Source organism: Leopardus geoffroyi, chromosome B1 (assembly GCF_018350155.1).
Source record: "Leopardus geoffroyi isolate Oge1 chromosome B1, O.geoffroyi_Oge1_pat1.0, whole genome shotgun sequence".
In the NCBI taxonomy this organism is placed as follows: domain Eukaryota; kingdom Metazoa; phylum Chordata; class Mammalia; order Carnivora; family Felidae; genus Leopardus; species Leopardus geoffroyi.
In genome coordinates, this window is record NC_059327.1 from 21,062,368 (window position 1) to 21,077,658 (window position 15,291).

Consider the following 15,291-nt stretch of genomic DNA (forward strand, 5'->3'; position numbering starts at 1 on the left):
CTGGATGCGGATGCCCCTCCCCATTTCTACCCATACCTTCACCCTTGTCCCTGCCAGGGGGCTGGAGGTAGGGCAAACACTTGGGCAACGGTGGGGAGGGTGCGTCTGGGCAAGGCGGAAGATAGCCAAGAACCCATCGTGGGGAGGCGGGGAGGAGGTGGGAAGGAGAACTGTGAGAGCGGAAGCTCCAAGCCCCCTGGGCAATCTCCATTGTCTCAATAATTTCACCTATAAATAAAAAATTCAAAGATAACATTATTAAGAATTCGAAGGTGGTGACCACAGAGCATTAGACCTCAAATGTCCTGGGCTTCGTGCGGGGACACTGATCACATGACCATGAAATCAGTCCTGCTCAGGAATGTTATGAGGGAGTTAATTGACCCACAGGAGGTAGGAGTCAACAAACAACATAGTTTTAAAATAGAATAAAGAGAAAATAGCTTTCTATTGTTCCTTCTCATGATTTGTACATGAAAATTTTTAAATACCTATTTTATGTTCTTTAAGAAAATTTGACAAACCTCCCACTGATGCATATAAAAAAATCGACAGGAGGGGCGCCTGGGTGGCGCAGTCGGTTAAGCGTCCGGCTTCAGCCAAGTCACGATCTCGTGGTCCGTGAGTTCGAGCCCCGCATCAGGCTCTGGGCTGATGGCTCAGAGCCTGGAGCCTGTTTCCGATTCTGTGTCTCCCTCTCTCTCTGCCCCTCCCCCGTTCATGCTCTGTCTCTCTCTGTCCCAAAAATAAAATAAACGTTGAAAAAAAAATTAAAAAAAAAATCGACAGGAAATACAACTTTCCCCATTCAAACCATAGTCAGTGTTCTTGGTTAATAACAATAATAATGGTACTACTAGCTGAACATATCTAGGAGACATTGTGCTAATTAAGCACTATATAGTTCTTAATTTTTAGTTCTATAAATTTACTTTATCGAAATTATCTCATCTAATCCCTATAACATGGGGCAGATACAATTTTTAGCCCCAATTTGGAGATGAAGATCTTGATGTAGGAAAGTCAGCCTAAGGCCAGGATCCAAAAAGAATGCTCTACCCTGATCAGACTTTATTACAGTAATGTAGAATAATTCAATACTTAGAAGCCTATAAAGCAGATATAGCTCATATGGAGGTCAAATTCAAAAACTGTGTAATCATTGCTGGAAGCTGAAAAGGGATTTGAGATGCTTCAATGCTCATTCCTTTTTCCAGGCTCTTTTAAATCCAGGAAATAAAGGATACTTTGTTAACAAGATGAAGTATTTGTGTCCAATCAACAGGAAAATATTATGCTTCATTGAAAACATTAGAGATAACCTTATTAAACAAGAACTCAAGATTTCTGCTGTCACAATTAGTATTTTACATCATTCTGGAAGCTATAATCGGTGCAGTAATACAGGAAATAGATATAAGAGCAATAATACAGGAATGGACAAAGACACATTTACCATCATTTGCATATGATATGATTTACCACCAGAAAACTCAAAACGGTCAACAGAAAAAGATGTCAGAACTCCTAAGAGTTTAGTTAAGTAGCTGAAGAAATACCGACAATAATCAGACAGAAAAGCCAATGGGAAAAATTCCCATTTTTGACAGCAACAAGTATGGAATATCTAGAAAAGACCTTCTTAGATGTAGTATGACTTAGATAATGAAAGCCATACATTTTGAGGATAAACTACTGAGATAATTGTTCCTGGATAGGATAAAAATACTATAAAGGTGGTGTGGTGGTTATTTCGTGTCAACTTGACTGAGCCATGGAGTACCCAGATATTTTGTTAAACATCACTCTGGGTGTTTCTGTGAGGGTGTTTTGGATGAGATTAACATTTAAGCTGGTGGACTAAGTAAAGCAGATTGCCCTCTCTAATGTGGTGGGCCTCATCCAGTCCATTGAAGGCTTGACTAGAACAAAGGAATGCCTTCCTAGAGTAAGAGAGGATTCTTCCTGCCTTACTGCCTTTGAACTGAAACATTGGATCTCGAGCCTGTCAGCCTCAGGACTGGAACTAAACCATCAGCATCCTTAGTTCTCAGGACTCAAGATTCAGATTGGGAGCAGACCGTCAGCTGTCCTGGGTCTCAGCTTGCTGACTCACCCTGCAGATCTTGGGACTTGTCAGTCTCTATAATCTTGTAGGCCAGTTCCTTCTAGTAAATCTCTCTCTGTATATGTGTACATCCTATTGGTTCTGTTTCTGTGGAGAATGTGACTAATACAGTGTCCATTCTTTTGAAATTAATTTATCATTTTAAAGTGATTCCAGTAATCACTTGGGAGGAGATATGGTAAGATGATTATAAAGTTCATCTGAAAGTATAAACACGTAAGAATAATTAAGAGGGGTGCCTGAGTGCTCAGTCGGTTAAGTGTCTAACTTCAGCTCAGGTCATGATCTCACCTCCGTGGGTTCGGGCCCCCAGCATCAGACTCTGTGCTGACAGCTCAGAGCCTAGAGCCTGCTTCACATTTTGTGTCTTCCTCTCTCTCTGCCCCTCCCCTGCTCACGCTCTCCCTCTCTCTCTCTCTCGCTCTCTCTCTCTCAAAAATAAAAATAAACATTAAAAAAAAAAGAATAGTTAAGAAAGTTTATGAAAAGAAGAATTTAAGTGTTGTTGTTGTAGGGGGATGTAGACTAGTCTTATGGAATATGAAAACATAAAGCTACAATAATTTAAAAAATGTGGTTACAAGGATAGACCATCCAAAGGAAGAGAATAGTATCTTAAAACTGATTCAGGTATATAAAAATAGTTAAAATATAATTTGCTTTATATTATGTGGCAAAAAGAATTATTCTGTAAATAGTGCTGGATAAATTGGCTAGATATTTGCAGGGAAATATAGGGTTAGGTCCTCACTTTTTTTTTTTTTTTAACCATTTCACAAAATTAATCCTGGTGAATTTTTTTAGTTAAATGCAAAGAAAATACAAACTATAAAAATATATGACAGAGTAGTTACCAAATTGGAAGAAGAATTTCTAAGCTTAAAAGCAATGGAAGAAATGGGATATTAAAAAAAATCACATTCAAATACATAAAAATGAGAACCTTTGAGATTATATATATGTATATCCCCAACAATACACTGGAAGGTTATTCACAACTTATATGAAAAAGGGCTATATTTTTATACACAAAGAAATCAAATGAAGAGAGATTTAAGGAACTAAGACCTGGGGGCACCTGCCCAGCTCAGTCAGTTGAGTGTTGACTTCAGCTCAGGTCATGATCTCGCTGTTTGTGAGTTCCAGCCCGTGTAGGGCTCGCTGCTGTCGGTGCAGACCCTTCTTCATGGCCTCTGTTCCCCCCCTCTCTCTCTGCCCCTCCCCTGCTTGTGCCCTCTATCAAAAAAGTAAATAAACATTAAAAAAATATTTAAAAAACCCTAAGCCCTCAATATTTGTGACAAAGAACATGAGCCGACAATGTGTAAATGATAACAACGTCAATGGTAAGCAAACGGTGCCAAAACAAAGGGATTTCTCGCTTCTGGTAATGGTGGGACAACGTGATCAGACTAACTCTCCCAGAGAGAATAATTCCATGGTACTCTCTCCTGCCACAGCTAGAGCATTTGGGTTCAGGAATCCAGGGGTAGAAGTGAGAATGGCTCCTGTCATTATTACACCTACTACCCACTTAGAGAGTATTTTGCTTCTCATTCCGGCATCTTTGAGCTCTGCTGGTCTGGAGACCTTAGTCCTTAGAAGGAACATGGTTCCACCAGGGGACATAAAAATGCTTCCATTATTGGAGAAAGAAGAGATTGCCATCTGGCTACTGTGGACTCCTATGCCACTGAACCAGCAGGCAGAAAGATGGGTTGTTCTTCTAGGTGGAGTGATTAGTCCCTATTACCAAGAAGAAACTGGGTTCTGCTACCCAGTAGAGGCAAGAAGGACTGTGTATGGAACCCAGGATATATTGTGGGTTTCTTAGGACTCCATACCCAGTAGGAAGGAAGGGTTAACAGAAAACTAAAGGGACACACACACAAAAAAATAGACCTACCCTATGACCCAGCAACAGCACTGCTAGGAATTTACCCAAGGGATACAGGAGTGCTGATGCATAGGGGCACTTGTACCCCAATGTTTATAGCGGCACTTTCAACAAAAGCCAAATTATGGAAAGAGCCTAAATGTCCATCAACCGACGAATGGATAAAGAAGATGTAGTTTATATATACAATGGAATACTACTTGGCAATGAGAAGGAATGAAATCCTGCCATTTGCAGCAATGTGGATGGGACTGGAAGGTATTATGCTAAGTGAAATAAGTCAGAGAAAGACAGCATGTTTTCACTCATATGTGGATCCTGAGAAACTTAACGGAAGACCATGGGGAAGGGGAAGGGGAAAAAAAGACAAAGCGTAAGAGACTCTTAAAAACTGAGAATAAACTGAGGGTTGATGGGAGGTGGGGGGGGGGGAAGTGGGTGATGGGCATTGAGGAGGGCACCTGTTGGGATGAACACTGGGTGTTGTTTGGAAACCAACTTGACAGTAAATTTCATGTTAAAAAAAAAAAAAGAGAGGATAGTGGAAGAAGTCATCGATAACAATTAGGACCTTGTGACCAGTTACAGAAATGACTGTAGTTGCTTTTCATATTTTCTTTTTGCTTCTTATAGGTATGTGCTTATGGGTACATGTCAACAATATTCGTCTTCTCTTTCCTTTCCATTAAAACTGTTTCCATACAGATTGTTAGAGCTTAATTTTATAGTTTAGTCATTAGGCCACAGAATACTCAGGGGAACTGGCATGGATTTTGACGGGTAATTGATAACAGCCACAGTGGTGTATCCAGGGATTGTTGGGCTCATCATTGAGTTGTTTCACTTGCGTATGGCGTTCCAGAGTGTGTAGAGGTTACACATGAAAGCTGAGTGTCAAAGGGGTGGATTGTGCTTTTATCAATTAATTTCCTTTTAGCTCCCAATTCCCCCCTTTTGCCTGCTCTGTAATAAAGATGGGCTTTGTAAATGTTTCTGATTTGCCAGCCAGCTTGGTGTTAAACCTTGTCAGTTACAGGGTTCTGGAAGGACACCGGAGGAGGAAGGGGTTTTCTCCCCCTGGCGTGGCCCAGTCTCTAGGCTCCCAGGCTCCACCTGTTCCCTGTGTGGTCTTTCCAGGGCTAAGTTCCTGCAGGATACGACTTCCTCTAGGATTTGGTGACCGCCTGCCTCCCCCACTGCTCAATTCAGTGGTATATCTGGGATCCCGATAGCGTGGACCGCGCCCCGACCCCGATCACTGCTCCCACATCCTGTCTTCGGCCGGGGGATCCCAGGGCAACCTTGGAAGTGCGCCAGACTTGGGCAGAAGGCTCCTGCTTCTGGCTGTGCCCAGCCACCCGCAGCCCTGGCCGGCACCTGATGAGCCCCAGGGCTCGCCGCGGACGCTGTGATGACCGAGGGCTCGACTGCTCTGTGGACCGTCCTCTCCGGTACCCCAGACTTCCAGCAAGTCTCACTTAGGAGGCACCTCAGCATCTTCACCATCTGGTGAGTCAAAGCTGTGCCCTTTTCAAAGTCTGTTTCTTCTTTTTTTTTTTTTTTAATTTTTTTTTTTCAACGTTTATTTATTTTTGTGACAGAGAGAGACAGAGCATGAACGGGGGAGGGGCAGAGAGAGAGGGAGACACAGAATCGGAAACAGGCTCCAGGCTCTGAGCCATCAGCCCAGAGCCCGACGCGGGGCTCGAACTCACGGACCGCGAGATCGTGACCTGGCTGAAGTCCGATGCTTAACCGACTGCGCCACCCAGGCGCTCCTCAAAGTCTGTTTCTTTAAACCCTTTAGCATATTTATAAGCGCTCTTAAGCTTTCTATCTGCTGATTGAAACATCTGGGCCACCACTGGGTCCGTTTCTAGGGTCCATTTTACCTCTGGCCAAGGGTCACATTTTCCTGCCTAGGGTATAGAATACTTTTGTTTGGGCAGGTGGTCACTATACTGGCAGATCAGCTTGTGCCTATTATGGATTAATTTTCGGTTTTATTAGGATGGGTTTAGAATTGCTTTTAGAGTAGAGTTACTCTCTCTTCTCAAGTTTATTTATTTTGAGAGAGAGAGAGAGGGTATAAGCCAGGTGGGGGGGGGGGGGGGAGACAGGGAGAGAGAATCCCAAGCAGGCTCCACGCTGTCAGCACAGAGTCTGATGTGGGGCTGGAACTCACAGACCGTGAGATCGTCACCCGAGCTGAGGTTGGACGCTTCATGGACTGAGCCACTCAGGCGCCCCCAGAGAAGTCTTACTCTTAAGGCATGTCTTTCATCGAATTGTTGGGTTGCTCCCTAAGGTCTTCACATCCTGCTGGTTTGAACTCTGATGCCCCTGGCGCAGCGTGACCCCTAGTAGTGGCCTTCTGCCATGCAGCCTCGTGGAGTCTAGCCCTGCGTATGTGCGGCACGATAGAAGGATAGGTCTACTCAGCCACGGCTGGACCCCAAACTCTAAATTGAGGTTTTGAGTCCAGCAATTAAATATTTTATTTCTAGAAATTCTATCTGGCAAGTATATCTGTTTAATCCCAATGTTCTGTGTTGTTGTGAAACTCATTTTGGTGACTTCAGCTTGTTTCCTAGGGAGCCCTGGTGCATTCTGGGTTCAGTTCCAACGTCTGATTTGTTGGGGTCTAATTTGCGGTCTCTGTCGCTTCTCACAGTGGCTGGCCGTGTCTGGGTTTGCCTGCCTTTAAGAGGTTCTGACTGTAATCCAGGAGAGTCCTGTTGGTTTCTTCTTTCAGCCGGTGTGTGTCCCTGGGTGGGTACAGGGGTCTCAGGACCCTTCAGGGCCTGCCTGAAGGTGTTAGCCCAGAGGAGGGGGCCTTGGATTCAGGTTCGCCTCCTGCCTGCTGTTCCAAGGTTCCATATGCTCACCTGCTGCCAGTACAGAACTCTGGCCTCAGGCCAACCCTGCCCCTTCACAAAGCCTGCAGGCTCCCTCCTCTTCAGGTTCCAGGCACCTGCGAAGTCTGCTGCCCTGGCTGGTTGTTCCTGGTTGTCACCTATGTTCTGGGTTATTTCTAATTCATCACTCTGGCTACTTGAGGGGCAGGTCTTGGTGTTCTAAAAATTTATGTTTACCTTTTTTTTTTTTTTTGAAGGGAAAAACCCCTGGAGATGAGAAATGCTTGTGCGTGTTGTATCTGGTGGTCTAGTATTGTGGAAGAGACATTTACCTCTGACCTTTTGGGGAACAAAAATACACGTATTAATTTTATAATCGGGAGAAGAACAAAGAAGTCAACAGCTATCTGTATCTGAATTAGTAATGTACATATTTATGCGGTAAATAATCACTATGAGAAATTATTGGTATAATCTGTTTTGCATTCTCAGGTTGCCTAATTTATTTCTCGAGTCCAAACACTGGCTAAAGGATACTTTCGGCAGACTGAATCTTTGTAAGTTTTGGAAAAACACATTTAAGTTGACAAATGAAGACTGACATTTTGCTGTGCTTTAATAGGCTGAACACCAAGCAAACCTTTTTCCTTTATTTGTTCATTTTGCAATAAGTCTTGACATCACCTTCTCCTCTTTCTTAAATTTGCTTACTTAGCAGGGCACAATGCAGTTTTGATGTACAATCTGATTTCAAAAGAATCTTTGAGACAGCTAATCTGTACACTCACTGTAATAAAATATTACAGCACAAACGGTATATAAGATACTCACTTTCTTGAGAACCTCTTAGCACCAACGAGCAATGACATTAAAAAAGTATAGATTTTCAGAGTGTTGTGTATGGGTCTTTTTTTTTTTTTTTTTTTTTTTTTTTGTAGATTTTCCAGCTTGAATCTTTAACTCTTATAGCACCCAGAGCTTGCAGAGTAAAGCCTTCTATGCCACAGACTGGAAGTATCTTTATTCATTGCCTTCTATTCCTAAACTCATTTTATCTCCGTTTAAAATCTGCTAGTAGACTGATCTTACTTTCAAGCTGCTCGCTTCATCCTTGAAAATACACGATAGAAAATGTCATACTGAATGAGACTAAGAGCCAAGTTCAGTTCTTGGTCTCTTATGGCAAACATCACTAAAATATGTTTTGTGAGAGAGCATGGCTGCGATCTTCGACTTTTTAGGTCTACTGACTGATTTCCATGGTCGGCCCTTATCAATGAGTCCCTTTCCCATTCCCACCATTCAAGCTGAAATCATGCGATGTTCCATAAATTCACAATCATCATTATACTCTCATTTTTCTTACAACCATCTCTGTCTACTTCAAGAAGTAACTTACCTAACTCTGGATTTGGTGAATAAATCCCCCCAAATCCTGACCTTCATGGTTTATTCCGACTTTTTCTGGACTGAGAACCTAAGTTTTAAAAAATGTGCTTTTCTTGACAAAATAAACAAAAACATGGTAGAAACACCAAAACAGTCCAATAACAACTCATTAAATATATGAGCGTATGGTCCCCTTCATTTAATAGACCTGTGGCCCCATCCTCACAGGTGACCATTGTTCAGTTCTGTATGGGGACTTCCCGATATATTCTAAGTATGGAGGTTAAATATATTCTTTTGGACACACCTTTCCCCCACTCCTTCTTGAAACTCTATAAAATGGCACAGAAGCATAGCTTTCTTTCTCAAGGACAAGAGAGTACAGGCACACAATTTTCAAATCTCGGAAACAGATGGTAATTAACTTCTGGACCAAACAGAACTTAAAAGATTGCAACATAGAGACCCCTGAAAGAGTCAGGTTGGCACTGCAGAGTTCCAGAAAGGCTTCAGAATGGAAGGATCCAGAAACCTCTGAAGCTGGCACTGTAAATGGGATTGACTGCAATTCTGTTTATAAAGCATTTTGATCTCAAGCTCCCTCCTGTACCAATCCCCTCTCCCCTCACACACCAGGAGAAACCTCTCCGGAGGTCAAACCATGGGTATTCCATGTACAGAGAGACTAGTACATTTGAAGGAAAGGGTATTAAATAAAGCACTCCTTCCTTTACACAACTCAGAACAAAAGAGCAGCTAGGCTTTGCACCGACAGGCAGAAGAAATTGGACCAGAGAGAAAGAACCATCAATACTGAAAAGTCAAGGTCATACTAAGTGACTCAGCCAGAAAAGCAATAAGTGAGACTCACCAGTCAAAAGTTAATTCCATATACACAGAGCTTGTAATTTGTTTTAAAATATGAACATATAGCAAAAGATGACCAGATTTTTGAGAAAAGCCCCACATATGAGACACCCCAAACACAAACAGAAAAAAAAAAGAGTCAATGAAGAGAAGAAAATTTAAAAGAAACGAAAATAATCAGAGAGCATAAATGCTACTAAATAAACAAAGTAGAACAGGAGGTAAATTTGAAGAACAAGTTTAAAAAATAGGACGGAATAAGTAAAAAGCTCAAGAGAATGGACAGTAAGGAGGTTCTCAAAAAATCTCAAGAAATCTTTTAAAAGGTGACAATAGAAAGATAAAAAGATTAACAGTAAGAAGGAGTAAAGGAAAATTACAGACAGAATGTAGGGGACTGAGTATCAAATAACAGAAATTCCAGAGAGACTGGACAGAGAAAATAAGGAGGGGACAAAGTTCTCGAAGAAATTATTGCTTTGTTATTATTTTTGCAGAACTGAATTAAGATTTTAGATTGAAGGAACTGCGGAGTGCCCAGCACATCAGTGAGCAATGATCTTTACCAAGTTAGATAAGTGTGAAATTTCAGAACAGTAGGGACAAAAAGATTCTATTAACTTTGAGAGGGGGGAGGGGGAAGAGAGAGAGAAAAGACCAAACAGGTCAGGAATCAGAATGCTATGTGATTTCCTGAGAAAATTATTGAAAGCTGGAGGACAATAGGGCAATGCTTTCAATGTTCTCAGGGAAAAGATGTGCCACCCTAGATTCCTATCCCTGGACGACTTGTCACCACGCAGGAGGTAGAGTAAACGCATTTTTAGGCATACGAGATCTCAAACATTTATCGTGCAGCCTTTCTCAGGAAGTAATGGAGGATTGTGTTCCACTCCAAAATATGAAGATTAAAGGAAGACCAGGAATATGGAGGAGGTAAAATAGAATCTTCGAGACAGAGAAGGGAAATCCCAAAATGTTCTGCATCAGGACTGGAAACAACCACTGTGGAAGGAACAATAAGATGGGGAGTCCCAGGAGGCATTTCTAACATTATAATTAAGAACTTACATATTACCTGATGTGTTGCAATGTATTAACAATATATGTTTATTCTGGAGAGGAGTATGGGCATGATTAATGATGGGTTGGCACATGAGAAGTATATAAAAAATGAAGGAAACTGAAAAGGAGAAAATTTTAACTCTATGGAAAGTAAGAAGATGTAGAAGAAAGGAAATATAATAATTGATGCTGTAATAATTGACTTAACTAAAGTTATGCTTTACATATACTAAAAGGATGGGGGAAGGGAAATGTGTGTCTTAGAGGGGTTTATGAGACAGCCAAATCCCTACCTTCCTTTGTAGGAAGTCAACAGTTAGTAATCTAAAAAATGAAATCAATCAAGAAATATCAGTATAACATATTAACCTGAAATAGGAAGGGAGACACCAAAAGAAACTGCTACAAGATTGGAAAGTGACAGCCTCTGAGAAGCAGAAATGAGGGTTGATGGGGAGAGAGATGCTGGTTGTTATTCAACCCTCGAGAGTTGAGTTTTAGAAATATGTATATATATTATATCGTCCATCTGTATTATATATATATAATATATATTATCCATATTTTATTTATATATATATATATATATATATATATATATATATGGAAAAAGTTTATCCTTTCCAGACAACTTTTATAACAAGGTTTTTATTTCCTCTAAGCATTGTATCTGTATCTATAGATACATTAAAATGTAATTCTATGCAATGAAATTATGCTGTGAAGAGAAACAGTATATTGTAGACTCCTCCGTACTTTGCTGTGCTCTTATAAAATACCTTGCAGATCATCTCTGTCAGTATCAGCATGAGCAGCGGACTTCATTCTTTTTCACAGCTACATGCAATTTCATTGTAAAGATGTATTTGGTGACATGCAAACTTGTGAATGTGTGTGTTGGGACAGTACAATCCCAGAAGTAAAATTCTAGGTCAGAACTCGGAGGCATGACTCTATATTGCCCTCTGAAGATGCTGCACTCAAATTTCTAGCCTCACCAGCAACTGCTACACACGCTTAACCAACACTGCGTATTCCAAACCATTCCATCTCCTCAATCTGGTATGGGAAAGGGTGTATTGCCATTATTGATTTAACTTGAATTTCTTTAAATTTATTTTCCTAAAAACTGTCTATTCAATCCCAATTGAAAAATCTGTCCTCATTCCAATCCCTTCTCCAGTCTCTTCTTACTTCTCTATTCCATTTCTCATAATTGTTTGTCCTTCTCTTCCTTTATGACACTGGAAAAAGTTTATTCCAGAAAACTTTTATAGTAAGGTTTAAAAAATTTTAATGTTTATTTATATTTGAGAGAGAGAGACAGAGACAGAGACAGAGTGTGAGCTGGGGAAGGGCGGGGGGGGGGGGGGGGAGACACAGAACCCGAAGCAGGTCCACGGAGCCCTATGCGGGGCTTGAACTCACGAACTGGAAGATCATGACCTGAGCTGAAGTCGGATGCCTAACCGACTGAGCCACCCAGGCACCCCTAAAATAAGGTTTTCATTTCCTCTAAGCATTGTACATTTATGTGCTGACAGTCACAATTATAGATATAATCCTTGGTTTTCAAGATGAGTGCCAAAAATACTGGTCGCGACCTAATGATAATCACAAAGATATAAAGAGAATTCTTTGTGCTGATGTTCATCATATGGTATTTCACGGAATATAAGATGTGACTGATTGCAGGACACACAATTACTTCATGAACTACTAAAAAGTAACAATGCTGTCAATTAAGAGAAAAAAAAACTCACAATGCTTTCTTAACACAATTTTTATTTTATACTTTGTGAATATTATACAATTGATATTTTTACATCTATGGAAGTAGAAGCACTATGTAAAACTGTTAACATATTATAGGCTATAAAACATCAGGTAGAGTGTATTCTGAAAACTAGTAAATATCTAGGAGCTGTCTTCATAAAACAACGCCTACAAAATGCCAACATCGGTAAAACAGGGGCTGCTGTAGTGTTGGCTTAAGGATTTTAAGCCATTTAAACAATCAGTTCTGTAAAGCAAAATTCATACTCCATTAAGTCACCATGAAAACCTTTCTGAAAAGCTTTTTAGTACCCATGACTATAATTCTATAATGTATGAATTCCTATTTTACACTTTGAGAAGCTTTATGGCTCTGTGATTTATTTACACCTATTAAACTGCTGATAAGATTAATCTCACTGGCATGTATTACCATACCAGAGGGACTAAGATCAATGTCGGTTTGGTAACCAACAAAAATTTTCAAAGTTTGAAGAAAGACATTAATCCACAGATATATGTACAAACAAAAAACTAAGTTTCTTGATTCCAAGGCAGGTACATTTATTTTAAGATACTATAAGAATGTACAACAGGTTGCTTTACAATTATATTTTATCATAAGAACAATGAACTGGATAAATTAAATGAACTTCTTAATATGAAAGGATACTGAGAAAATAGCATAAACTTTTTACCATGTAGGCTTTCTGTAGAGTACGATACTAAAATTTATGTATAGTTTCATGTTTCTAAAGAATAATTTGTAGAAGGAAATACTGAGAATAACAGCATACATGTATTTCATATGTTACTATTAAAGCATTAAAAATTTTTAACGGATGTAAACAACAATCCAGTGAGATATTTTTACCTCCCAATTTATAGATGATAAAGTTCAAGGGTAATAATATATAATCACTGTAATTTATTACTTTTTCATTTTAATTTATCAGAATATTTTATTTATTCCCTTTTTAATATTATGTTGCAGCCTTATAAATAAATATTCATTTATACTGATAAAAAATAAAGCCTGCATATGTAGTGTGCCTTGGGAGAGTGACAGAATTATAAAGAATTTTAATGAGCTAATTCATTTTTAAATCTATACTGACAGAAGTGTCCTAAATAGCAATTTCTCCATGTGTGCAAGATAATATAACTTTTAGTCAAAGATGAAAGTAAATTGCATGTCTTTAATTATTTTGGATAGCAAATAATTACTATTGAGAATGTTCAGTGTAAGGCAGAATAGACCTTGGACATGTTAAATGAGTGGGTTGGCATTTTCATTTAGTCAATCAACTGAGTCAACCTTCAAAGCAGGTGAAATTAAATGATTATACTGCATGGAATCTTCAAATCCATGAATCATATATATTTCTATATCAATGTAATAAATAATGCCAGATAAAGAATGTACAAAGTTTAACAAATACATAGTCAATGCTAATCGTAACATTTTCTTGGAAATAACAGTACTTTTATAAATAGGCGGATGCAGAACTACCAATTTCACATTTATAACTTATAAAAACAAAGTCCGTATTTCCTATTTTCATATGCAAAAGCAAGGTGATAGTTGGAGTGTGTGCAATTGACATTAAATACATCTTAGAAAAGAAGATAAATGAACTTACCTTCCACATACAATATATAAATATATTAACTTCGTTGTTCTATTTTTGTACAGTATCCTTTTATAAACTATACGTTCTAACTGAACAAACTTCCATTAAATGCTATCAAATTATTTTCTCCATGTGAAAACCTAATTTTGTTTCTCTCTAGAAAGTTTTTCTTTTCTCTTTGTCTTTTGACTTAATGAATTTGAAATATCATTTTGAAAGAATTAATTTACTTAAGTTATTCATTATGACCAGCTGTTTGGCATCACTTTTGCACGTGGTCCTTTTGCAAGAAACAAAATCTTAACTTCTACCAAATACAGACATCACTCGTGTACATCTTACATCCGCACCGTGCAACACTCCCGTACAGCACGTCACACGGCTGCAAGACATCACTGCGACTGGCGTTACGACACATGCCATCTGCTGTCAGGAGCAGCGGCGTGTTAAAGGCGGTCACGACAAGGACAGTAGTTGCTGTAGCCACCACGGTTTCTACCATGAAGATGTGACTTTTTTGGAGAAAAAAAAACCTGCATTTGAAATTGCTTTACCGCACACATAAAAAAGAGTATCAGACATTCTGATGACTTTGGCCAATAAACGAAAACTTTTAAAAACTTTTACATGATTCACACAGTATATGTAAAGTACTTTTAAAAGTTAAAAGTACAATGTAAACCATCATATTATATTTATATAATAGCTTAATTTCTATGTTTTTCAAAATTATTTTAATGTAATTAAAAACCTGGCAATAATGGGGATTCGTCAACAATTCTAAGGGCCTAAGATAAATCTCAAGTAATACTCATTTTTCTGAAAATAAGTTCACAGTCTAAAACCAAAGAAAATATGTTGTTGCTATTAATTTTTAAGTGATCTAGATTCCAGGAGTCATATATTATTTTGAAATCAGGTAAATTTCTAATAAATAAAAAGTATTTAAAATACATTCTTACATAGTCATTGGAAGTATCTATATACTTCTGAAAGGAATGAAAAAGTACAGAGTTCAGTAAATCAATGCAAAAGCTCAACTTGATAACACATAACATTTACAGTTAGTGAGAAGATGCATATTATCTGTCTTATGTTCAAGAATTCAATCAAGAAAAACTATATTTAGTGTTTCTTCTTTTCCTTCATTTCTACATGCTGTGATCTGAGACGTGCTTTTACTCTGAAATTTTTGCTTCTTGGATCATCATATAGATAATAATCCTTTAAACTTTGCTTTAGAAGTACCTAATGAGAAAAAATATTAGCAATATTTATTTACGATGAAACCAAAAGGTGATGACATTAATCAACTATTATTATGATAATAATGTGAAACAGTAAGGTACATAATAAAAACACTCGACAATATAAGATTCAAAGACTTAACATAAGACATTTCCTTTAACTTAAAATTTCAGTATTTTGCTAAGTAACTTGGCTAACCGAAAGGTCTAGAATAAAGGTAGTCGTTTTTATCTAGGGTTCCATGTCCTACTTACTACACAGGATTAGTAGTGTCAGCGTGACACTATTTTGGGTCGGTGGGGAACACTACCTACATGAACAAAGGGTACGGTCCTACTTGTTTTTTGTTTTAATGTTAGTGAAGTTTCTAAGGCAGTGGAAACTTTCTTAAAATAGAGAGGAGGGAGACCTGACTTCTTTTGCTAGCTC

At 38.8% G+C, this 15,291-nt stretch overlaps 1 protein-coding gene across 4 annotated transcripts in view; it reads right to left on the reverse strand.

Moving 5' to 3' along the window:
• Nucleotides 1-11,969: 11,969 nt before the first annotated feature.
• Nucleotides 11,970-15,291, reverse strand: part of MICU3 (mitochondrial calcium uptake family member 3) — a 112,593-nt gene continuing 109,271 nt past the window's right edge. For all 4 annotated transcript variants that reach the window (XR_006706614.1, XM_045455052.1, XM_045455043.1 and 1 more), the window contains one exon: nt 11,970-14,862. The gene's annotated coding sequence lies outside the window, so the exon portion shown is untranslated. The remainder of the gene's footprint in view (nt 14,863-15,291) is intronic.